Source organism: Scyliorhinus torazame, chromosome 18 (genome assembly GCF_047496885.1).
Source record: "Scyliorhinus torazame isolate Kashiwa2021f chromosome 18, sScyTor2.1, whole genome shotgun sequence".
Taxonomy (NCBI): Eukaryota; Metazoa; Chordata; class Chondrichthyes; order Carcharhiniformes; family Scyliorhinidae; genus Scyliorhinus; species Scyliorhinus torazame.
In genome coordinates this window covers 125455990-125481639 of record NC_092724.1, presented here as the reverse complement: position 1 = coordinate 125481639, position 25650 = coordinate 125455990, and the positions used below count along the sequence as shown (strand labels likewise).

The 25650-nt window shown below is 48.1% G+C and overlaps 1 protein-coding gene across 12 annotated transcripts in view; it reads right to left on the bottom strand.

The window, feature by feature from the left end:
- tnrc6c1 (trinucleotide repeat containing adaptor 6C1) overlaps positions 1 to 25650 on the bottom strand; it is an 881061-nt gene that overhangs the window by 766169 nt on the left and 89242 nt on the right. For all 12 annotated transcript variants that reach the window (XM_072483296.1, XM_072483314.1, XM_072483305.1 and 9 more), the window contains one exon: positions 18344 to 18389. The gene's annotated coding sequence lies outside the window, so the exon portion shown is untranslated. The remainder of the gene's footprint in view (positions 1 to 18343; positions 18390 to 25650) is intronic.

The window sequence follows — 25650 nt, the reverse complement described above, 5'->3', positions numbered from 1 at the left end:
CGCAGGTATAAATTACTCTCCCTGTAAATTATTTTGATTTAAGCAATCTGTTCATCTGAACAAATGAATGCTTACAGCTTCATTGTTCATGCACAACAACAGAAGGGGGCAACGTAGAGCAGCAAGCTTACTTAGTTCTGTTAAAAAAAAGGACAAGAACCAGCCGGATTCTAATTTTCAATGAATCTCTTCTCATGGTGACGCAGCCTGAAACACGGCAATCTAAATGAAACCAAACATGCATACTGTTGTTCTATTTCCATCTAGTTTTGTGGAAGGGTAGGGAACTGAATTAAGATTCCCAGCATTGCTTTGTTATTTTATCTCGGAGAGCTGCTCTCCATTGTCCTCTCTCAATCCCTCTGGGTTCGGGCTCCAGTGGGTATAGACCCCCCCCCCCCCCCCCCCCCCCCAAACCGGTCAGGCAGTTGGAACGACTAGGGTTTCCAGGAACCAGCTAAGATACAGGACTTGGTGAGACAGCACAGAGAACTGGAAGACTGCTGATCCCTATTGTATATTTTAAGTCAACATTGGCCATTTATGAGTGAAGTGATATTTTTAATGAGACGTAAAAACAAAAAATATCGGGCACACTGCTTTTTTTAGCGAAAAACCTCTCCTTTTATTCCTACCCCTTGGTTACCTAAAGTTGCCTGTGATTCCTCCCTCCTATTCAATGCCTCCGATACCTGAGCAATCTCTCACACTTGATTTGTATCAGTGTGCACGTAGAGGTAGCACTTCCAACCTCTCTATGCTCTATTTCACTTTAGGGATTAGATCTGAGATTGATGGAAAGCTCTGCCTCCAGATATTATTGTTCTACACACACAGGCTCTCTCCCTTTCCCCTTGCGAGCAGCATGAATTGGAGGGAAATAAATGGGCTTTGTTTTGAAATGAAACTGCTAAAAGCACAGAAATTCTTAATTGGAAATAATGGCAGAGGAGGCACGTCTGAAAAAAGAAACTGGACGATGTTATCATGATTCAGAAAAAGTCCCAATTTTGTTTAATTCTTGATAAACGTCTTAAAAGAAAATGATCAGGAAGTCGAACACATTTCACTGCTTCAGGAGCTATCTATTAATTCAATATCACTGCTACTGAAATTGACAATATTGCAATCTCACCAACAACCAATCGTCAAAATAAAAATAGAAAACAGGAAGCAATTGCGATTAATTTCAGGCCATGATTTGACAATCAGACAGGGTCAGCAAAATGTATGTGCATCTTCTATTCCTGTTGCAATTCCATCCTCTGTTAGAGGCATTGCTCAGAACCCGAGGCTGACACAGAGAAAGGGTAGAAGGAGGTGAAATGTAATATAACGATTTAAAAAAAAACTTCTTTAATAATGAAGTTCCCGTTAAGCATTGTTTAAATAATGGCTAAAGCTTCTTTGACGTGCTAATTACATATGCAATAAAATAATGTTTATTTTGTGAATTAAAAAGATAGTTGTTAGGCGTGCCCTCAATTAGCAAAATTATCAATTCGCAAAAGTGGACTTTACACAGCAAAGCGTGTTTTTATTTGATCAAAGGGATTGAAATTTTATTGATGCATTGGCATGCATACAGATACAATATTTAAAATGCGAAACAAAACACATTATTTGGAAATGGTGAGGAAAGAAAATGATATATTTCTCCTTCTCTTCCTGTGAACCACATAAAGAAAATCAATTTCACTTTTGCTCAGCTATTTGCATAACTGTCTGCTCCATTGTAGCACAGCTAACCAACCAAAGAACTGCACCAGATACACAGATCCACTCCCATGCATATGTAATCACGTTTATACAAGAAACTGCTACCTTTCAGACTTTTCTTCAAACGGTCATAGATTCAGGGAATAAGGAAATATGAACTATAAACTTTTTTTTACATTTACTCTCTGGATCCCTGATGGTTTGACAAGAGAAACTACACTACGCATTGGTGATGTTTAAGTATTATTTCCTAGACCATGGGGATAATATTTTGCCTACAGAACTGGCAGATTGACCCAACTCTCTGCAGCTGAAGTTTTCAAAAGAACCAGTGGTGTCACTATAGAGATTCCAATCTCCCTTCCAGCCAGGTTTATTGTTAGCCATTTAGCAAAGTCCTGTATAATTAATGCAATCACCTCCGATAGCAAACGGGCACATAGAACATAGTACAGCACAGTACAGGCCCTTCAACCCACGATGTTGCGCCTATCATTTATCTTAATCTAAGATCAACCTAACCTACACCCCTTAATTTTACTGCTGTCCATGTGCCTGTCCAAGAGTCGCTTAAATGTCCCTAATTGCTCTGACTCCACCACCTCTGCTGGCAGTGCATTCCAAGCACCCACCAATCTCTGTGTAAAGAACCTACCTCTGACATCTCCTCTATACCTTTCTCCAATCACCTTAAAATTATGTCCCCTCGTGACAGCCATTTCCACCCTGGGGAAAAGTCTCTGGCTATCCATTCTATCCATGCCTCTCATCACCTTGTACACCTCTATCAAGTCACCTCTCTTCCTTCTTCGCTCCAGTGAGAAAAGCCCTAGCTCCCTTAACCTTTCTTCATAAGACATGCCCTCCAGTCCAGGCAGCATCCTGGTAAATCTCCTCTGCACCCTCTCCAAAGCATCCACATCCTTCCTATAATGAGGGGACCAGAATGGGACACAATATTCCAAGTGGGTCTAACCAGGGTTTTATAAAGCTGCAGCAAAACCTTGTGGCTCTTAAACTCAATACCCCTGTTAATGAAAGCCAACACACCATACGCTTTCTCAACCTGGGTGGCAACTCTGAGGGATCTATGTACGTGGATGCCAAGATCCCTCTGTTCCTCCACACTTCCAAGAATCCTGCCTTTAACCCTGTATTCAGCATTCAAATTCGACCTTCCAAAATGAATCACTTCACATTTATCTGGGTTGAACGCCATCTGCCACTTCTCAGCCCATCTCTGCATCCTGTCAGTATCCTGTTGTAACCTGCAACAACCCTCAACACTATCTACAACTCCACCAACCTTCCTGTCTGTTATAACCTGCCTACTGACGATTGGCTGGGGACTAATGATTATCCCACAATCCTATGGGAGTATGAACTTCCCCAATGAGGGGGGCGGAGAAACTCCTACTATAAATAAGCTGGCCAGTCCAGGAACCAGGAGGAAGGAGAAGGTAGCAAGGGAAGTTACTGCTATGTATATGTTGTTATAGTAAATAAACTTTATTATTTTGTATCCTAAAAACTCGTGCTGGATTCTTCGGGGCCCTTACAAAACTGGCGACGAAGGTAAAAGTGAATAGCTGTCTACACTGCTGAAGCCACCTCCCTGGATTTTTGTTGGATACAGGTTGGAAGTTGTTTTCTATTATACCATGCCTCTGTACGGACGTTTGGATGTTTTTGATGCTGCGCTGGAAAGCTGGAACCAGTACACGCAACGGATGCGTTACTATTTCCGGGCAAACAATATCACTGAAAACGAGCGCCAGGTGGTCATATTGCTCACCGCCTGCGGACCGCATACGTTTGGGGTGATTAGGAGCCTTACGTACCCAGCTGCGCCGGACACCAAAACGTTTGACGAACTTGTGAATAGAGTGGGGCAACACTTTAACCCAACCCTGTCCACGATAGTCCAGCGTTACCGGTTTAATACCGCTGAGAGGACCCCTGGAGAATCCCTTGCCGATTTTTTTTATCCAGGCTACGCGGGATTGCGGAATACTGTGACTATGGTGAGACCTTGTCAGAAATATTACGCGACCGTTTGGTTTGCGGTATTAACAATGCGGCCACCCAGAGAAAGTTGTTAGCGGAGCCAACATTGACTTTTCAACAGGCAATACAAATAGTCTTGTCCCTAGAGAGCGCAGAGCGAGGAGTACAGGAGCAACAGGGAATGGAAGTGCATGCCTTGGGGCGAAACCCTTTCCGCCCAAAAACGTCCCCCCGCACTCCTGCGGTACCTTGGGCGAGGCAACGACCAGACCGACGCCAGTGGCCATCGGACGTTCCTCCCCGAAGGGAGCCTTCTCCAGAGCCAATGGATGAGGAGCCATGTCCGTGTCAGACTTGTAGGCGCCGACCCCGTCGCGGACGGCGGTCCTGGGGACGTCAGAGGTGCCGTCGTTCCGACCGAAACTGGGACCAGCCCAGGGGCCGTAACTGGGACCAGCCCAGAGGCCGTACCTTCCATGTGGATGAACCTGCGGCGACCACTCCTGAGGATGTGGAGACGGAGGACGACTGCCTGCAGCTGCATTGTGTGGCAGCTCCCCGTGTGGCCCCCATTAAGGTGACAGTACGGGTCAATGGCCACCCGCTGGAGATGGAGTTGGATACTGGCGCAGCGGTCTCCGTGATCGCCCAGAGGACATTCGACCGCATCAAGCAGGGTATACAGACCCTTACACTAACTGACTCACAGGCCAGGTTGGCCACCTACACTGGGGAACCACTGGAAATTGCAGGAACTACAATGACCCCTGTTGTCTATGGACGCCAGGAGGGGCGTTTCCCACTTATCGTAGTGCGTGGCCATGGGCCCAGCCTGTTGGGTCGGGACTGGTTGCGCCATTTGCGGTTGCAATGGCAGCACATCCTCCAAACAGTTTCTGGAGAGTTGACTGAGGTGCTAGGACGATACCCAGAGGTATTCCAGCCTGGTCTGGGGAAAATAAAAGGGGCCGTAGCCCGTATCCAAGTTAAACCAGGAGCCACACCGCGCTATTTCCGGGCGCGCCCAGTGCCTTACGCTTTGCTCGAGAAGGTAGAAGGGGAGCTCACTCGTTTGGAGAGTTTGGGTATTACCAGGCCTGTCCGTTTTGCTGACTGGGCAGCACCAATTGTGCCAGTAATGAAGCCAGGTGCCACAGTTCGCTTGTGTGGCGACTATAAACTTACAGTGAATACAGTTTCCCGACTCGACCGATACCCAATGCCTCGCATAGAGGATCTCTACGCGAAACTTGCAGGCGGACTCTCATTCACAAAATTAGATATGAGTCACGCCTACCTGCAGTTGGAGCTGGACCCTGCCTCCCGACCATATGTAACAATTAACACACACCGGGGCCTGTATGAATATACACGGTTGCCCTTTGGAGTATCCTCTGCCTGCGCAATTTTTCAACGTGTTATGGAGGGCATTTTGAGAGGTTTACCACGTGTGGCTGTCTACCTAGATGACGTGTTGATTACAGGGACGTCGGAGCAAGAGCATTTGGAAAATCTGGAGGCTGTCCTTAAACGCCTTTCGGAGGCTGGAGTCCGTTTACGTCACACAAAGTGCATATTTCAGGCAAAAGAAGTAGTCTACCTAGGTTATCGGGTGGACCGCGAGGGTCTGCACCCCGTCGCAGAGAAGGTGCGTGCAATTCAACATGCCCCCACCCCGACTGACACTTCGCATCTTCGTTCTTTTCTCGGTCTCGTAAACTATTACGGGAAGTTCCTCCCCAATCTGGCAACTACGCTGGCCCCCTTACACCTGCTGCTAAAGAAAAATCACACCTGGGTTTGGGGTCAGCCGCAAGAAACCGCTTTCCGGCGGGTAAAGCAACAATTGTCGTCGTCTGGGTTACTAACCCACTATGATCCGGGAAAGCCTTTGCTCGTCACATGTGATGCATCCCCGTATGGTATTGGGGCTGTCCTGTCCCACAAGATGGAGAACGGGGCCGAGCGACCGATAGCTTTCGCCTCCCGCACATTGACTGCAGCGGAGAAGAAGTACGCGCAGATCGAGAAGGAGGGCCTGGCAGTGGTTTTCGCGGTGAAACGCTTCCACCAGTATGTGTACGGCCGCCATTTCACTATCGTGACTGATCATAAGCCCCTGCTGGGACTCTTCAGAGAGGATAAGCCGATACCGCCCATTGCTTCTGCACGGATCCAGCACTGGGCTTTGTTGCTTGCTGCATATGAGTATTCTCTGGCGCACAAACCGGGTACGCAGATAGCAAATGCCGACGCACTGAGCCGATTGCCTTTATCGACCGGCCCCATGTCGACCCCCACGACCGGTGAGGTGGTCGCAACCCTAAATTTTATGGACACCTTGCCTGTCACGGCATCACAGATCCGTGAGTGGACCCAGACGGAGCCAGTCCTGTCAAAGGTTCGGCACATAGTCCTGTATGGTGGGCAGCATAGACAGCTCCCAGGCGAGTTACGGGCATTTTCCTCCAAGCTGTCAGAATTCAGCGTGGAAGACGGCATCCTCTTGTGGGGGACGCGTGTGGTTGTCCCGGAAAAAGACCAGGAGCTGATATTATCAGACTTGCACAATGGGCATCCGGGCGTGACCAAGATGAAAATGTTGGCCCGGAGTTATGTCTGGTGGCCAGGCCTCGACACCGACATTGAGAAGGTGGCCCAAAACTGCTCCATTTGCCAGGAGCATCAGAAGCTTCCGCCGGCCGCGCCCCTACATCACTGGGAATGGCCAGGGCGGCCTTGGGCACGCTTGCATGCAGATTTCGCAGGCCCTTTTCAGGGATCCATGTTCCTTCTACTAATTGACGCCCAGTCCAAATGGCTGGAGGTGCATAAGATGCAGGGGACAACGTCCTGCGCAACAATTGAAAAACTGCGTTTATCATTTAGCACGCATGGCCTCCCCGAGGTGCTGGTCACGGATAATGGCACTCCATTCACGAGTGAGGAGTTTGCTAGGTTTACAAAGATGAACGGCATCCGCCATATCCGCACTGCCCCTTACCACCCGGCTTCAAATGGGTTGGCAGAGCGTGCAGTGCAAACATTCAAAAGAGGCCTAAAGAAGCAGTCTTCCGGATCAATGGACACGAGACTGGCTCGGTTTTTGTTTACGTACAGGACCACCCCCCATACAGTGACTGGGGTAGCTCCCGCAGAACTCCTAATGGGCCGGAGACTTCGCACCCGCCTTAGTATGGTCTTCCCGGACATTGGCGCAAAAGTACGCCGCACACAAGAACGGCAGGGACCGGGATTGTCTCGGCATCGTCCGATTCGGCAGTTTGCGCCCGGTGACCCAGTATTCGTGCGGAATTTTGCTGGTGGTGCCCAATGGGTTCCTGGGGTAATCTTTCGCCAAACGGGCCCTATATCGTACCAAGTGCAAGCCCAGGGTCGTCTCCAGCGAAAACATGTAGACCACGTCCGGTCCAGAAGATCATCCCCGCAAAAGATTCCCCGCCCCCGGAGCTCAGTTCAACAGCGGCAAAGACCAGAAACAAGGGAAGGTAGTCCTCCAAATCTTCCACTGGTGCCTCACTCAAAACCTGCGCAGGTCATGACGGGACCGAATGGGGACAGAGACGCTGACATGACGGAGGCAGCAGACTCTGACTCCGAGATGGAGACACAGGATGAATCAGAGGGGGAATCCTCGGGTCCACAGGCCGTGGATGTACAACCGCGCCGTTCATCACGGAAGCGCCGGTCTCCGTCTCGTTATACGCCGCCTGATCCAGCGCCGCGTGCAAATGGCGTCCGGCCTGCGGCCAAACGAGTTCGACGCCTCCCTTCGCCAGGGCCTACGGTGGATTCCTTGGACTTTGGGGGGGAGGGATGTTATAACCTGCCTCCTGACGATTGGCTGGGGACTAATGATTATCCCACAATCCTATGGGAGTATGAACTTCCCCAATGAGGGGGGCGGAGAAACTCCTACTATAAATAAGCTGGCCAGTCCAGGAACCAGGAGGAAGGAGAAGGTAGCAAGGGAAGTTACTGCTATGTATATGTTGTTATAGTAAATAAACTTTATTATTTTGTATCCTAAAAACTCGTGCTGGATTCTTCGGGGCCCTTACAAAACTGTCATTGGCAAACTTACTAACCCATCCTTCCACTTCCTCACCAAGTCATTTATAAAAACCACAAAGAGCAGAGGTCCCAGACCTGGGGCAAAATTCTCCAGAAACGGCGCGATGTCCGCCGACTGGCGCCCAAACGGCACAAATCAGTCGGGCATCGCGCCGCCCCAAATGTGCGGAATGCTCCGCATCTTTGGGGGCCGAGCCCCAACCTTAAGGGGCTAGGCCGGCGGTGGACGAATTTCCGCATCGCCAGCTGGCGGAAAAGGCCTTTGGTGCCCCACCAGCGGGCGCGGAAATGACATCTCCGGACGGTGCATGCACGGGAGCGTCAGCGGCCGCTGACGGCATTCCTGCGCATGCGCAGTGGAGGGAGTCTCTTCCACCTCCGCCATGGTGGAGACCATGGCGAAGGCGGAAGGGAAAGAGTGCCCCCACGGCACAGACCCGCCCGCAGATCGGTGGGCCCCAATCGCGGGCCAGGCCACCGTGGGGGCACACCCTGGGGCCAGATCGCCCCGCGCCCCCCCCAGGACCCCGGAGCCCGCCCGCGCCGCCTTGTCCCGCCGGTAAGGCAGGTGGTTTAATCTACGCTGGCGGGACAGGCATTTTAGCGGCGGGACTTCGGCCCATCCGCATAATATCCGGTGGAGGAGAATTCGGCAACAGGCGATTCACGCCAGCCCCAGGCGATTCTCCGACCCGGCGGGGGGTTGGAGAATCTCGCCCCAGATCCCTGCGGGACACCACTGGTCACCGACCTCCAGGCGGAATACTTACCATCCACTACCACTCGCTGTCTTCTATCGGCCAGCCAATTTTGTATCCAGACAGCCAAATCTCCCTGTATCCCATGTCCCTTGACTTTCCAAATGAGCCTACCATGGGGAACCTTATCAAATGTCTTACTGAAATACATATACACCATATCCACTACCCGACCTTCATCAATGTGTCTTGCATTTGAAACAAAATACAGTAGTAATTGTTCCAATTGCCTTCAAAATCCAAGCCAATGTTGAATAATGTGGAAACCTACATTCTAAAGAAAGAAACAAGGGGCGGGATTCTCCGACCCCCCCCGCCAGGTCGGAGAATCGTTGGGGGCTGGCGTGAATCCCGCCCCCGCCGGTTGCCGAATTCCCCGGCACCGGATATTCGGCGGGGGTGGGAATCGCGCCGCGCTGGTTGGCGCCCCCCCCGGCGATTCTCCGGCCCGCGATGGGCCGAAGTCCCGCTGCTGGAATGCCTGTCCTGCCGGCGAGAATCAAACCACCTCTCTTACCGGCGGGACAAGGCAGCGCGTGCGGGCTCCGGGGTCCTGGGGGGGGCGCGGGGCGATCTGGCCCCGGGGGGTACACCCACGGTGGCCTGGCCCGCGATCAGGGCCCACCGATCCGCGGGCGGGCCTGTGCCGTGGGGGCACTCTTTTCCTTCCGTCTTCGCCATGGTCTCCACTATGGCGGAGGCGGAAGAGACCCCCTCCACTGCGCATGCACGGGGATGCCGTGAGCGGCCGCTGACGCTCCCGCGCATGCGGCGCCCGGCAAAGTCATTTCCGCGCCAGCTGGTGGGGCACCAAAGGCCTTTCCCGCCAGCTGGCAGGGTGGAAATCAGTCCGGCGCGGGCCTAGCCCCTCAAGGTGAGGGCTCGGCCCCTCAAGATGCGGAGAAGTCTGCACCTTTGGGGCGGCGCAATGCCGGACTGATTCACGCCGTTTCTGGCGCCGGTCGGCGGACATCGCGCCGATTGCGGAGAATCCCACCCAAGATGTTTGTTTATATAACATCTTGCACAACATCAGGATGTCCCAAGCACTTTACAGTCAATTAAGAAGTGTAGTCTTTGTGATGTAGTAAAGGAGCAAGTCAATCTTCAAACAGCAAATCATCACAAACAGGTAGACATACATAGGCAATGGGCAAAATGAATGTGTTTCTTTTTATTGTCCATGATAGGTATGTTTGTATGTAAATGGTACATGTTTTCATGCTCTCACAATTTAAATAACCAAGCAACAAGTTTTTTTGAGTATTTGAAATAAAGATGATATTATCACAACTTGCCTAAGAGGTTTAAAATTCGATGCTCTAAAAGTGGACAACATCATATTTCACTCCATTTGCAAAATTTTTGCCCATTCATTTAACCTGTCAATATCTTCCTCACAACTTGCTTTTCTACCTATCATTGCATCATCAGCAAATTTGACTACAATATTGTCAGTCCCTTGCTCCACGTCTTTAATATGGATCATAAATACTTGAGGCCCCAGCACTGTCCCCTGTGGCACTCTACTGGTTACAGTTTTCCATGATGAAAATGACCTATTTACCTGACTCTGTTTCTGTTAGTTAGTCAATCCTCTATCAATGTTGCGATATCACCCCCAACACCATGAGCTCTCATCTTGAGCAGTAACCTTTTACGTGACACTTTATTGAATGCATTTTGGAAATCCAAATAATGTACTGGTTCCCCTTTTATCCACCCTGCTTGTTGCATTCTCAAAGATTGCTAATACATTTTTTGAACCTGATTTCCCATTCACAAAATCATGTTGACTCTTCTTGATTCTTTTGATCTTCTAAATAGTCTGCTATTAACTCCTTAACAATGGATTCTAGTATTTTCACAATGACAGATGTTAGGATAACTGGCCTAGATTCCTACTTTCAGTGCACTCATTTCCTGACTAGATGCATTGCATTCATGGTTATCCAATCCGTTGGTATCAGGAATCTAACAAATTTGGGAAGTTTACAATCAATGCATCCACTGTCTCTGAAGCTGCTTCTTTTGAGACCCTAGGGTGCAAACCTTTAGGTCCAGGAGACTTGTTAGCCTTTAGTCCCATTAGTTCTCCCTCTCTTTTGCCTCATTTTTCTACTATACTTGGGATGTCTACTGTGAAGATGAATGCAAACTTCACACACAAATCCTCTGCCATTTCACTTGCATGGTGTACCAAAAACAACCTCTCTCTAAATGCTGGAAAGACCAAGGAACAGATCATCAACTGCAGGAAACGTAGCACGACACACATCCCCGACTACATCAATGGCTCCGAAGGAGAGATGGTCGACAGCTTTAAGTTCCTGGGGGTCACCATCACCAACAGTCTGTCCTGGTCCACTCATGTTGATGCAACAATCAAGAAAGCCCAACAACGTCTCTACTTCCTACGGAAGCTAAAGAAATTCGGCACGTCCGTATCAACTCTCACAAACCTCTACAGATGTGCCATAGAGAGCATTCAATCTGGCTGCATTACAGCTTGGTATGGCAACTGTTCGGCCGAAGATCGCAAGAAACTGCAGAGTGTGGTGAACCCAGCCCAATGCATCACACAAGCTTGCCATCCTCCCATTGCCTATGTGTACACCTCCTGCTGTCTCAGAAAGGCAGGCAGCATTGTCAGAGACCCCTCACCCCCAGGCTTTGCCCTCTTCCAGGCCCTTCCTCCAGGCAGAAGATACAGAAGTCTGAAGACCCGCACATCCAGACATAGGTACAGCTTCCTCCCCACAGTTACTAGACTCCTCAACGACTCTCCCTTGGACTGATCTGTTCCCTGTAAGAACACTATTCACAATGCCCTATGCTGCTCTTGTTTGGCCTTGTTCCGCACTGTAACCAATCACTATTTGTTGATGCAGCACTGTCAATGTACTCTGTTGATTATTCTTTTGTCTACTATGTTCATACTGTGTACGTTCCCTTGGCCGCAGAAAAATACTTTTCACTGTACTTCGGTACATGTGACAATAAATCAATCAATCAGTCAATAAATCAATTTACTGGCTTTTAACATTTTCCCAAATGCCTGACTAACCACAAATCATTGCTTTTGTATGCCTTCTCTATTAATTTGATGCCACTTGAAACTGGTGAATGGTGCATCCTTCTCCTAGAATCTTTCTTTTTCATATGTCTGTTGAGAATTCTAAAATACCTGCTTAAGTAATTGTCTCTGTCTCTACCATCTTACTTTTGAACTTATTTTCCTAATCCACTTTAGCCAACGCTCTCCTCATATCCTTATAATCCTTACAATTGCCTTCAGCTAAGTTTAAGTAACTAGTTTCTGAACCACAGTACTCACCCTTAAATTGAATGTGAGATTGTGTCATGTTATGATCATTCTTGCATAAAGGATCCTTTTCTATGAAGTAATTAATTAATCCTGTCTCAATACATATTACCTGGTCTAAAATAGCCTGGCCGCCTGGTTGGTTCCAGAACATATTGTTTTAATGTCCTGAATGTCTTATAAGCTCATCCTCTATCGCCAATATGATTCGTCCAATCTACAAAAATATTAAAATCATTCACAATTATTGCATTATCTTTCTTATCAAGCCCCCATTACTTCTTGATTTATACTCTGTCCTACAGTATAATTGCTGCCAGTGGTCCTTTAAACTACTCCCACTTCTGTCTTTTGCTATTCCTTATTTCCACCCAAATCAATTCTATATCTTGATTTTCTCACGACTGTACTGCTCTCATACTTTATTAACAGAGCTAAACCACCTCCTTTTTCTCCATTCCTTTCCATGAGAAATGCCAAATACTCCTGAATATTCAGGCATCAGCCTTGACCACCTTACAACCATTTTGCAATGGCTATTGTATCCTGCTCGTTTATTTCTATCTATATCAGTTTATCCACTATGTTATAAGTGCTGCATGCGTTCAGTTTAATTCTATCTTTTTAACATTTTCCCCTTCATCTAGTGCACTCTTATGTTTGTACTCCCTGTCTCTTCCTGTCACACTCTAGTGGCATTACTCATATGATTACCTTGAACTATTAACTTGTCTTTTCTTTTTAATTTTCCAAATCTCGCCTAAGTGAACCTTCCCTCCCATAATTTAGTTCAAAACCCTCCCTGAAGCCCTGAAAAATCTAATTCTTTTACCAAGTTTTTGGCCATCTGGTCTAATTCTTTGTGATTTAGTGTCATTTTTGTTTTATATTGCCCTCGCGAATCAATTCAGGACATCTGACTACATTAAAACTGCTATATTAACATAAGTTGTTGTTCCCAGAAGCCCCTTAAAATTGACATAGGTCGATGCCGGGCAGGAAAAGCGATGTTGAAGCCATCAACAGCAGTGGCAGCTTTCTCCCCTGTATTGTCTGGGGCTTTGAATAAACCCATGAAAGATCGGATCCCACGACGTATCGCTGGTGAGACAGCCACTGATTCGCCTGTCCTGCCAGCAACTCAGACAGCTGAAGATCGGGACACCATTTTCAAGAGCCTCCCCAAAGCAGAGAGAACAAAGGAGTTCACCCTGGAACGCCCCCCCCCCCCCTAACCACCCCCTGCATCAGTACCAGGAGGCAGTACTCAGGCAATGCCAGAGGGCAGTACCCAGGTAGTGCCAGGGCATGATCCTCTCCCCCCCGGGTGCAGCACTCACCTGAGCTCCCCTGGGATGTCTGTTCACCACCTTGGGAGACAAATCGTGATTCATCCCGTTCTGCTCTCACACTGATGTGGATGGATTGTCTGATGGAGGAGGGGGACAGGGGTGGGATGTTTCAGGCATAGAGGCCTGATAATTTTATGTTAATGTATTCAAATGATGTTCCCAATGCTGAATGTAGCAAAATGTGCCCGGCAGTGACTGGTGCAGGAGGGAAGGAGGGGACGATCGCGTCACGTGCATGGCGCCTACGTAAACCCGGCTCTCCAGTTCTTGCAATACGTTCCACTCCTGTTGCCGGAACTGCCCGACTGCCGACGAGTGGCACGGTGGTACACTGCTCCTTCATAGTGCCAGGGACCCCGGTTCAATTCCGGCCTCCGGTGACTGCCTGTGTGGAGTTTGCACTTTCTCTCCGTGTCTGAGTGGGTTTCCTCCGGGCGCTCCGGTTTCCCCCCACAGTCCAAAGATGTGCAGGTTGGTGGATTGGCCATGCTAAATTGCATCTTAGTGTCCTCAAGGTTAGGCGGGGTTACGGGGATAGGGTGTTCTTTTGGAGGGTCGGTGCAGACTCGATGGACCCAATGGCCTCCTTCTGCACTGTAAGGATTCTATGATTTTTGGCGCTACAAAAATGATCAGCTTGCACGTCCCGCAACCTGCCTTGCAAAAATGTCACAACCCTGACAATTCAATTGAAATTTATTTTGCCCTTCTATAGCAAAACCTGCCTTTTTTTTACTTCCCATCTTACTCAGTTTCTAAATACACAGAGCTCAATATTCAGAGGCTGCAGAAGCAACTGTGTGCAGCTGGCAGCTGTTGAGAGACCTGAGGAACATATGTGTGCAACTTATATAGTACAGTGACCAGCTTTCAGGGGTGAAGAGCGATGAAGGAAACTCTTCTTGTACATTGTGTGCGCTGAGGTGAGTTGTGGAGAATGCAACCCTGGAGTGGGGGGGGGGGGGGGGGGGGGGGGGGTGGTATTGGGGTGAGGGCACAAATGAAAGGATGAGACTGATCAATTTTTGTTAACTAAAGGAATTAAGAGATATGGGGCAAAGGCAGGCACATGAATTCAGGGCTCAGATCAGCTGTGATAGCGTTGAATGGTGGAACAGGTTTGAGGGGCTAAATGAAGAACAGGAGGAACAGTCAAACAGCAACAGTGAAATGTGAAGAAAGAAAGGATCAAGGAAAGAATGGAAGTTAACATAGGACAAAAGGAACAACACCCTGTGAATAATCAGCCCACAGCTCATTCTTTTGCTGTTGGCCTACTTTAAGGGTGGGGAGGGGGCCCTGAACAGCTCTTGTTGGACACCTATTAACCTACGGAGCTGCCCATGAGTACCTGTGAAATGAAAATCTCCAATCAAGCGTTGAATCCAATTAACTTAAATAAACACTGCATATTTCTATCCCTGAAAACTGTACAGGACCAGCACTATAAATTACATTTGGATCAAGCTCCAATACCAACAGACTTAAAGTAACACAATTCATTTCTCGCTTATGAAAACGTGCTAACGTTGTGCTGTAAAATGAATATTTATGCTCTACTGATGCATTAGGAGAAATCATGAAGCAATCTGTGCAAGGAATCTGACTGGATTGCATGAAATAAATGCATTTATTTCTGAGAGAAAAAAGGTTGAATTCTGATGAGGGAATAATTTGTGTGTTGCAGTCAGGTGTGGAGCTACCCTCATGTGTATGCTAACTACAGCTTGCTCCAGTTATTAACTATACCGGCCTGGAGTTTCTGCTTGATTGTGTTGGTTCTTCCAGCACGATTTGCCTGATATTTCTGTAACCGGCACAAAAGATTGCAGAATCTTAAGCAGAAATAGCATTTAGCGGTCCTTCGCCTACCTTTTTAAAAAGAAAATTACTCCAGAAACACGGGACATATGTCCTGCAATTTGTATTAAATACTATTTAATATTATTGGCGCGCTGGTAATAAAAAAGGATTACATGGGCATTTCCATGTTATTTCATCAGAATTAATTAAAATGAACAAAACAAATATGTTTTTGCCAGTAATGAGATGACTCAAAGAATGAGCTGGTTTCTTCCTCCAGATGTATCGAGATGTTTCCCTTTAAGCTTTTGGACTGAGTTGTTTCCTTTCATGTATATGCTGATTTTATTATGACCATTTTAGCTGCCTGATACTTCTTTGCAGTCTTTTGCAGTTTTTAGCACTTTGAAAATAGTTAATTTTGTGTACAATATTGGTTCATGCTTCTGACTGGACAGTGATATGACAATGTGGAAAAGATTTGACTTTACTTTATGTGTAAAAATAATCAGTAGAGGCGGCAGTGGCATAGTGGTAATGTCACTGGACTAATAAATCAGAGACTCAGAGTAATGCTCCGAGGGCCCAGGTTAAAATCCCGCCACTGCAGATGGTGAAACCTGAATTCAATAAAAATCTGGAATTAAAAGTCTAATGATGACCATGAAACCATTGTTGTAAAAACCCCTCCGGTTCACTATTGTTGTCCCTCAGGGAAGGAAATCTGCCATCCTTACCCGGTCTGGCCTACATGGGAGCCACAGCAATATGGTTGAGTGTTAACTGCCCATTGAAGGGCAATTAGGGTATGGGCAACAAATGCTGGCACAATCTGCAATGCCCACGTCCCCTGAATAAAATGTTTTAACATTTAGTTTTCCGGGCTTTTCCGGGGTTTTCCGCCCTTTCAGCGGAGTGTTTTCCAGCGGCAGAGGCGGGTCACCATGGGCCGTTGGCAGGATCTTCCAGTTCCGCTGAAATCTACAGAGGAACCCACCACTGCGGTGGCGCGGCCACCTTCGACGGGACCAGAAGGTCTCGCCGGTGGAACGAGCCGGACAATTCCGCCGATAGTCGGCTGTGCAGTTTCTCCCTTTTGTTATTTTTCGCATTTTACCCCGAGCTATGTATTAATTTTAAGGACCCTTATGGCTTTTCTGCATCCTTTAGAACAATGAGCGGGCTTATCCATCCCGCCAGTCCTGTTTTCTCACACAGCACGTCCCCACAGGCAGCGGGATTCCCTGTTCCCACCTTGGCCAATGTTCTTTCCCATTGTGGCCACCCTACGCATCCGGGAAACCCGTGGGCGTGGGTGGGCTGCCGGTGAATTGGAGGATCCTCCCGGTGGAGAACCCTGCAGAATATGTTTCCAAAATCTGAACTATTGACAGATTGGATGGCAATAGTAAGTTAACATGGAAAGGGTCATAAAGTATGGGATTACCGTCTCAGCAGTTTATGTTACGTGTTGGAATAAAAGAGTGCACTGAAGCGTAAAAATTATGACAAATATCTTCATTAGGGTAAGGAGTGAAAGAGTAATTAAGGTCCTTTAAACACCAGAAGAGGAAGACGACTTACTTGGAACAACAAGTAACCGTAAGAAGAACAGAGAACACTCCACAGGTCCACAAGCATCCGTAGGGAGAGAAAACAAAGCAAGTGTTTTGAGTCCGTGTAACTGTTCTTCAGAGCCAGTAAGGGTAAGAGTGGATAACAAATGAACACGATAGGCACAATGGTAAAGCAGGAAAGAAGCAGTGAGAATGCTGTATTATGCCAAGTAACATTTTCAACAAAATATTCAGAACTCATTATGGGAAGCAATCCGGATAACTTGCTTTGAGGTTAGCATTTTAATTTCAGACCTGAGATGACATGTCAAAGGTTAGTTCGTCGTTGAACCAAATTAAAAGCTTTGTTGCATTCTACAATTGATATCCCATACTGTGTTCGGGAAACATCCTGAATTTTACAGTTGCAGAAGTGTGGCTCCGGCTCAAGCCAACATAAAAATGTTGTAAATCACATATGAATACATGAACCAGAATTATCACATTATCCAAACTGTACATGCAGCAGATTTTAGAAAATAAATAACCAAAGGCTCAGTTTTCTGAAAGTCAGTCATTTTTATACCCACCTAATACCAATTGGCATATAGCCCCACTGGTATTAGAGGTAACTCAGGGCTCAATCTAATCAAATTGGAACAGAGTCCTGTGACAAGCACGTTTAGCTGGGTGCTTACAGCACCAAAAAACACCACGTTATCTATCATGATCTTGTTACAATTCAGTGCCTCAGCAGGGAACTGCCCACTGAGGCCACACTTAGTCCTGTTTCATGCATTGGAGAGCTCCGCTAAACTCCCCGATGTGACTGCCAAACGCCCCCAAAACCCTAGCTCACCTATAGGAGAGCCCTCAGGCCTCTTCACCCCCCACATAACATGTTCTGGGCAGCCCAGGCCCAATCCCTAGCATGGGAAGATGCCAACCTGGCATTCTGGCTGTGCCAGCATGGTACCCTGGCAGTGCCCCTGCCATCTGGTAATGTCACCTGGATACCTTGACAATGCGAGGCTGGCACCCAGGTGGCACTACCTGTGTGACAGGCTATCAGTGCCAAAGTGCCATCCAGCCCCATTCCATCCGGTCCTTGTTTGTGGGACCAGCACTGAACTGCGCTCACCCAAGGTCTCCAAGGCAAAGAGGTTAGATCCCAAAGCCTCGGGTAGATCAGGGGAGCGCATATTAGAGAAGGACTAGCTGTCTCACTCTAATATGCAGATTTGCAAAATACTGATCCCGCCCCAATGGGCGAATCCACAATGAGGGCTTTCCTGGCATCTACCTGCCACGCCACCTTTCAAGCGCAATGCCGCCCTCGGGCTTCGCCCTTTCAACTTCATATTATCCCCACATGGCTATTCAAGGAAATGTAGAAAATCAGACTGAGCATTGACTTTTTTTCGCTCTTCATTCTTACTCTCCAACTTTGGGGAAAATCCTAAAGCAAACTTGATTTCTTTCTCAATGTCTTAAATCGGGGCAGGCTTGTGAGCTACGTTGTTTCCATGAAGGTGGCACAGTAATAATAAAAGACTTTTAAAACCTGGTGAGCCACATGAATATTTTGATCGCAGCACCTTTACTCATTTGGCAATACATAGATATTACAGAGTTTTATTTGACCAGTTTACTACTAAAGCTTGGTGTATGCAAATTGTTTACTTTCAGAATTATACTCAGTCTGAGAAAAATAAATGATTTTCTTACCCTCAGATCAACAGATTACTCTCCAGTCCCCTTCTATTTAACAATCCTGTGAAAGTAAAATACGATGATTAAACTGCTAATTGTCGATAGACATTGATCAGGAGTTGAAAAATACAATTTCCTCAAACTTGGGGTGCTTTTCAGCAAACCTCCCTTGCCTCTAAACAACAATGCAAAACAGCTAAATGTACTTAATTTTGGAAAGACGGTAACCATCATATCCAGCAGTAAAGAAGTCATTTGAAGCATGATTGGTGTTCAGTTGCTACATCTTGCCATATTCTGGGGAATTCACAAACTTTTTATGAAGGGCCACATTCTCATGTGGGGACTAATCAATTGAGACCCTTGGGTGTTCCATTACTTGTATCACACATGCAAGCCTCATTGTTTAATATTCTATTGTTGTGTTAACATTTAGAATTATGTTGCCTTCATGAAAGAACAAAGATATCTGTTGCTTGGTGTGGCGAAATTCTCAACGAAGCCTTTACACACACAGAGCTGTAATTGGAGTGCCCATTCCACAATATGCAGGCAGAGAATCCTAAAAGAAATCATCAAGTTCACAATGCACAGTTGTGCTGAGCATTGCAATGTAACAATCACTTAATATACCAATTGACGCAAATATGAAATGATAAAATACATATCTAATAAATGATGATCGAATGCTCTTGTTTTAGAATTCAGTTAAAAGCACAACTTTTGGTGGGTCAATCTCTCTTTCTACTTTTCCTCCTGATTGGCTCCCTTTCCTGGCAGTGCTGACACCGGCCAGGGAACAGTTCATGGGAGCTGGCAACACTCTGGATCTTTGTCCAGATGACCATTTATCATTTGTGGTCCAACCAGAGATGGTTAAGGGAATATTCAACCACCTGAGGAAGGAGCAATTGCTGCGTTTTATTTTCCTCACACAAATGTCCGCTAACCTAGGCTTACTTCAGGGGGATGAGGAGATGGTGATCAGGACTGGGAATTTTGGTCCATGTTTTCCCTTATTAATTTATAGACAGAGGCTAATATTAGTGCTTCCACCATGAACTCACAGTACCTTAACCATCAATGAGGTAAAGTTTCCATCATTGGCCAAAATTCTCCCAAGCCCCCGTTAGCAGGTTCGGTGGTGGGCATGGGGGAGAATATGGCGGGAGGTTCAGAAATTGGTTGTGGTGTGCTGCTACCTCATAGCGCCATGGACCCGGTTCAATTCCGGCCTGGGTTGACTGCGTGGAGTTTGCACGTGTGCTGCATGTCTTCATGGGTTCCTCCCACAGTCCAAAGATGTGCCGGTTAGGTGGATTGGCCATGTTAAATTGCCCCTTAGTGTCCAAAACGTTAGGTGGGGTTACTGGGTTTCAGGGACAGGGTGGGGGCGTGGTTCTAGGTAGAGCGCTCTTTCAGAGGGTCAGTGCAGACTCGATGAACTGAATGACCTCTCCCTGCTCTGTAGAGATTCTATGATTCCATAAATGATATAGGGCTTGAGGTCTGGGTTCTTTCGGTGCAGATTTGTTAAAGTTTCTTTTTGAATCATATCCATAACCTGCCCCATCACTGGATCAGATCTTGTATACCTTTGTACTTGAGATTAAGTTTTCAGCACGGTTTAAACATAAGAGAGATATAAGGGGCGGGATTCTCCAATAATGGGGCTATGTATCTACGCCGGCGTGAAAAGCGGCACCAACCACTCCAGTGTCAACGGTCCCCGATAATGGGAAATGCTTCCCTTCCTAGGGGGCTAGGTCGGTGCCGGAGTGGTCCCCGTGGCACTAGCTGGCGCGAGTTCGCGCGTGTGCAGAACGGCCGGCGTCATTCCACGCTTGCGCGCTATGGCAGGCGTGATTCCGCACATGGGCAGGCGTGATTCCGCACATGCGCAGGGATTCCCTCCTCCGCGCCTGCCTCCAGGCAATATGGCGGAGCACTACAGGGGCCCGGCGCAGAGGAACATAGGCCCCCACAGAACCAGCCCGCCCGCCAATTGGTAGGCCCCGATCGCAGGCCAGGCCACCATGAGGATCCATCCCTCCCGGGATCAGATCCCCCCCGCCCCCCCCCTCCAGGACAGCCCCTGGAGACACACATTCCAGGTCACGCCGGCGGGACTCGGTCGAACTGGGCGGCCACTCGGCCCGTCAGGGCCCGAAGAATTGCCGGGGTGGGGGGGGGGCGCTTTCAACAGCCCCCGATCGGCCCTGCTGGAATCCCGTGGGCGCCCAAATTGGCGGGGAGAATCATGAAGCCGGCGTCGGGGCAGCAGGGCACGATTCTCGGGCGTCATTCTCCGCCGGCGGGAGTCTCCGTTCTGCCGGCGCCCGGGGGTTTCCCGACGGCGTGGGGCTGCCCCACAATGGGAAACCCCATTGACCGGCCGGCGTTACGGAGACTCCCGCCGGCCGGTCAGCGCAGAAATGTGGCAGGGCGGGTAGGAGAATTTCGCCCCTCGTGTCCCCACCGGGGATTCTCCGACCGGGCGCGGCGGTCAGAGAATCCCGGCCAAAATATTTATCAAATTCTTGTTTGACTTCCTGACCTTGTTTGACCTGTAGCGGCAGTCTAGATAAAGGATCCGCATTTACGCGCTGCTCTGGCTTACGATACTGGATATCATAATCATGTGCCAACAAATCAAAGACCATGGGTGGGATTCTCCGACCCCCCGAAGGGCCGGAGAATCGCCGGGGAACGTCGTGAATCCCGCCCCCGCCGGCTGCCGAATTCTCCAGTGCCGGGGTTTTGGCGGGGCGGGAATTGCGCTGCGCCGGTTGGCGGCCGCTGGCTGTGGCCCCCCCGGCGATTCTCCGGCCCGCGATGGACTGAGCGGCCGCCCGTTTTAGGCTGGTCCTGCTGGCGTAAATTAGACCTGGTACTTACCGGCGGGACCAGGCTCTGCGGGTGGCCTCCGGGGTCCTCGGGGGGGCACGGGGGGATCTGGCCTGGGTTACGGTGGCCTGGCCCGCGATCGGGGCCCACCGATCTGCGGGCGGGCCTGTGCTGTGGGGGCACTCTTTCCCTCCTCACCGGCTGCTGTGGACCTCCACCATGGCCGGTGCAGAGACGAACCCCTCTGCGCATGCGCTGGGATGACGCCAGCACACGCTGGCGCTCTCGCGCATGCGCCAACCCGCGCTGGCTGGCGGAGGCCCTTCGGCGCTGGCTGGTGCAGAGCCAACCCTGCCGGCGCCGGCCTAGCCCCTGAAGGTGCGGAGGATTCCGTACCTTCTGGGAGGCCCATCGCCGGAGTGGTTCACGCCACTTCTCGGCGCCGGGACCGCCCGCCCCGCCGGGTAGGGGAGAATCCCGCCTCATCTTTTCAATCAACTAGTTGCTGAAGAAGGAATACCTTTACACAGCCCAAAGATTGTATTTAAGTGTCGATGATTAGTCAAAAGTGTAAAATGGATGTCCATAAAGCTGATGGTGAAATCTTCTTACACCAAAAGTGATGTTCAAAGGTTATTTTTCTAGCCGGACATAGTTCAACTCAGCACTAGATACAAATGCAATTGGCCATTGCTCTCCTGCGGGCATTATGTGTGAGAGACAATTGCACCAACCCTGTAGGGGGATGTGTCGCAAGCCGGCTGGAACCTCAGTTTTGGACCAAAAACTCCAACTTCTTTAAAACGACTTATGTTTTGATAAGCATGTTCACATTCTTTGGTCCAGTGCCATGCGTGTTTGACACACAGCAAAGTGTGTAGTGGTTTTCGCCTCATGATTAAAATTTTTTTTTAGTGTATCCAATTATTATTTTTTCAATGAAGGGGCAATTTAGCATGGCTAATTCACCTAACCTGCACATCTTTGGGTTGTGGGGGTGAGACCCACGCAGACACGGGGAGAATGTGCAAACTCCACACGGACAGTGGCCCAGGGCCGGGATTCGAACCTGGGTCCACAGCGCCGTAGGCAGCAGTGCTCACCACATTTTTAGGATAATATCTAAATTATTATGATTAATTCATTCCACCCTTTTAGCCTAATTGCTAAGTTAGGAATGAATTAACCATAATAATTTAGATGTTATCCTAAAAATGACCTCAACTGCGCCAGATTGTGTGGATGTGAAGCTTCTAAGATCTCCGCAATCTTCTTTGGTTCTTTATGTAGACTTTCATTGTCAATGATATGACCCAGATGGTTGATAGGGGACTTTAAAAATTCACACTTTTCATTCTTGACTCTAAGACTGTAATTTTGAAAACGTGGCACACTGCAGCTGCCACTGCCTCCCAGGCGGTATTGCTAGCCCTGCTGTTCGTTCTCTGATACCCTTGGGGGAACAGGGTGCTCCGTCTCTTCTCCACAAAGTTGAAAAGCCTGGCCAGGTCGTTATGCCCAAAGTCTCCACGCTGCCATCCTTGTGTCTTGACTAGGAGTTAGTGCTGAGGAAGCATTTAAAAGCAGCTCACTGTTGTTAGTGATGAGCAGCTGAGGTGCGAATCAGGAGAAACAGACAAAGAGAGGAGTCAGGCATGGCGAGATTCACATCGGGCTCGTTCCTTGCACTAAGTGCGGGTGAATACAGGTCCCAATCTTGCCATCGCGGCCTGTGCGAAATATCCCACCAACTCACCCAAAATGACACTTAGGGCCGGATTCTTCCGTCACGGGCGGGACGCGGACTATGTAAAGGTCCATTAACATCAAGATCGGGACCTGTATTCACCCGCACTTAGTGCAAGGAACGAACCCTCTGTGAATCTCGCCATGCCTGACTCCTCTCTTCGTCTGCTGGCAGCATGGAGACTTTGGGGATAACGACCTGGCCAGGCCTCTCAACTTTGTGGGAATTGACGCTCGCCAGGCGGGGTGCGGCCGGAGAATCCCGCCTTTAGTCATTTACCGGGAGAATCGCATCCCATAACAATCAACCCAACTAGTGAAAAAGATCACAGAAATGTAACCACAGGTTATGTCAGGCCTAAGTCATGTTTCAGTGACGTTTCATACTAGTTTAAGAATCATCTTGTTGCAAACCAGCCCCACCCACAATACAAAGTACACCATTCTGCCATTTGCAACCATTCAAAGAGGCTCATCAAATTGAATTTGTTTATTCAGGTACTAAAAGGCAGGTTTAAAGTGTTCAATTAATACAAAGTGTTAATTTACTAATAAATTGAATAGTATACTGGTTAGAACTGCTGCCTCACAGCGCCGAGGACCCGGGTTCGATCCTAGTCCCGGGTCACTGTCCATGTGTAGTTTGCACATTCTCCCCACGTCTGCGTGGATCTCACCCCCACAATCCAAAGATGTGCAGGCTAGGTGGATTGGCCACGTTAAATTGCCCCTTAATTGGAGGAAAATAATTGGGTACTCTAAATTTATTTTTAAAAACTGACTAGTATATATTCATAAAACCGTAAATGATTGAAGACAAAATATTTTAAGTCATTTTCACTGATTTAGTACTCACAGATGGAGGATTGAACACTGAGCAAAAATGTTTCTTTTTGGTGGTAAATTAGTTTCCAGTTGTAGTAATAAAATCCCCACCAGGCTATCTTTCTCAGATGCATCAATGAATATTTTTATTCTAAGTGAAAACGTAAACAGTTATGTTCTATTGCACTACCTGATTGTTCCGGTTCATGGCTGTGGCTATGCAAATAATCAAACAATAACTTCATATTTAAAAATCATGCAATCTCAAGTACGATTTTCACTCAGGTTACACCCACGATACTTTTGAAGAATGGTACTTGTGGCTTTTAGCATGATGACCCACATCTTCTGGTCATCAATTGTTGTTCTGTTGGGACATAAGGCTCACCAGGAGGAGGTGTGCCCTCAGTCCAGTAGGTGACAGTCAAACATCTGCGAACAATTAAACTATTTCTCCACGATCCCCTAGTGCTTCATCATGGCTGGGCGAATTATTTTTATTTAAATATGTAACAGATGTCCTCACTGCTTCAATGCATGGCTAGTCTAAATAGACATGTTGGATGGAATTTACCAGAAAAATGGCAGTATCAGGTTCTGACTGGAAACCGATGTGTATCTCCCCAGAAACACAGCCAGCTTTTCTGTCCAGATCGTCTGACATTTTGTCAGAAAAGAAATCTGTGTGTGTGTTTAGCGCCGTCGCTCCATGGCGGGACGGGGCCTTGTTGAGCAGGCAAGCCCGGATACAGAGATTGAGGGCGCCATCTTTGAAGGGCACTCTGATCTTCGCTAAAATTATACTTCCCCCATCCTCCATTACCATGGAGACCCCCCCCCTCCACAAGCTTGGGTGCACCCCCACCGCCACAGAGATATCGAGGGGACGCTCTAACCCCTCTTCCCCCACTGCTGCGCGATATACGGCTTGCACACCTCTCCCCTCCCCCCACCATGCAGAAGGGGAATGCCCCCTCCCCCAATGCCAGGGTGCAAAGGGGCACTTTCCAGCCTCAGCCCTGAACCCTGGGGCCTCCAGTTACCTCTGCACCCCCGGTGTGGTCATCATGACCGCTTCCCATTTTCGAGAATCAGCAATGATTTGTGCCTGCGTGGCATCCTGCTAGTGGGTAGGAAGATTCAATTACCTCAGAAGAATCAACTCTACCCTTGCTAATGATATTGAAATTGATTCGATTTGATGCAATTCAGGTTCTCGCCCTTCCTGGGCGTGAACCGGAGCATGTCATCGGGGAGGGCTCAGGAACATCACAATGGGAAATCTCGCTGGGCAAATCCTGATTTTGGCCTCTCATGAGTGTTTGTGACAATTATGGGATTTGCACCCGCAGCTAACCTCCTCGCGGAATCGCGCCAATTATGGAGTCTTGAATACTTGCTCTTTCTCCAAAACTAATTGTTGATGTCAAATTCTTTTCTATTCTCTGTTGTTTTCTAGGCTTTTCTAAGTCTACTTAACATCATTAATTGTAATGTTATGATCCCATTACAGGCCATTAATGTTTAAAGAAGACTTTTCTTGGGACTAACCCAAAGGTATGCTGCAACTTTCTGGGGTTTACTTTAACTTTCCTTCGTACTACTCTGGCTAATCTTTGAGGTACAACTTGCATGGGGATCTTTCCATTAGCTTTTGGCTAAGCGATCCCCCAATTTCCTTTAGCGATCTCATAACCGTGGACTCTTCAGCTCCTTGTCCTGGCTTTTGACATAGATTAACTGTTTTTACCCAATTACACAATTTTACACAATTTTGTTTGAAGCTAATTATTCAGTCTGACTGTGTTCTGCCACAAGACTCTGTGAGGATCACTGCAGCTTTCTTCCACAAGCTTAAACATATCTCCCAGCTTCCTTTCCCTCATGACATCCAAAATAAGCTT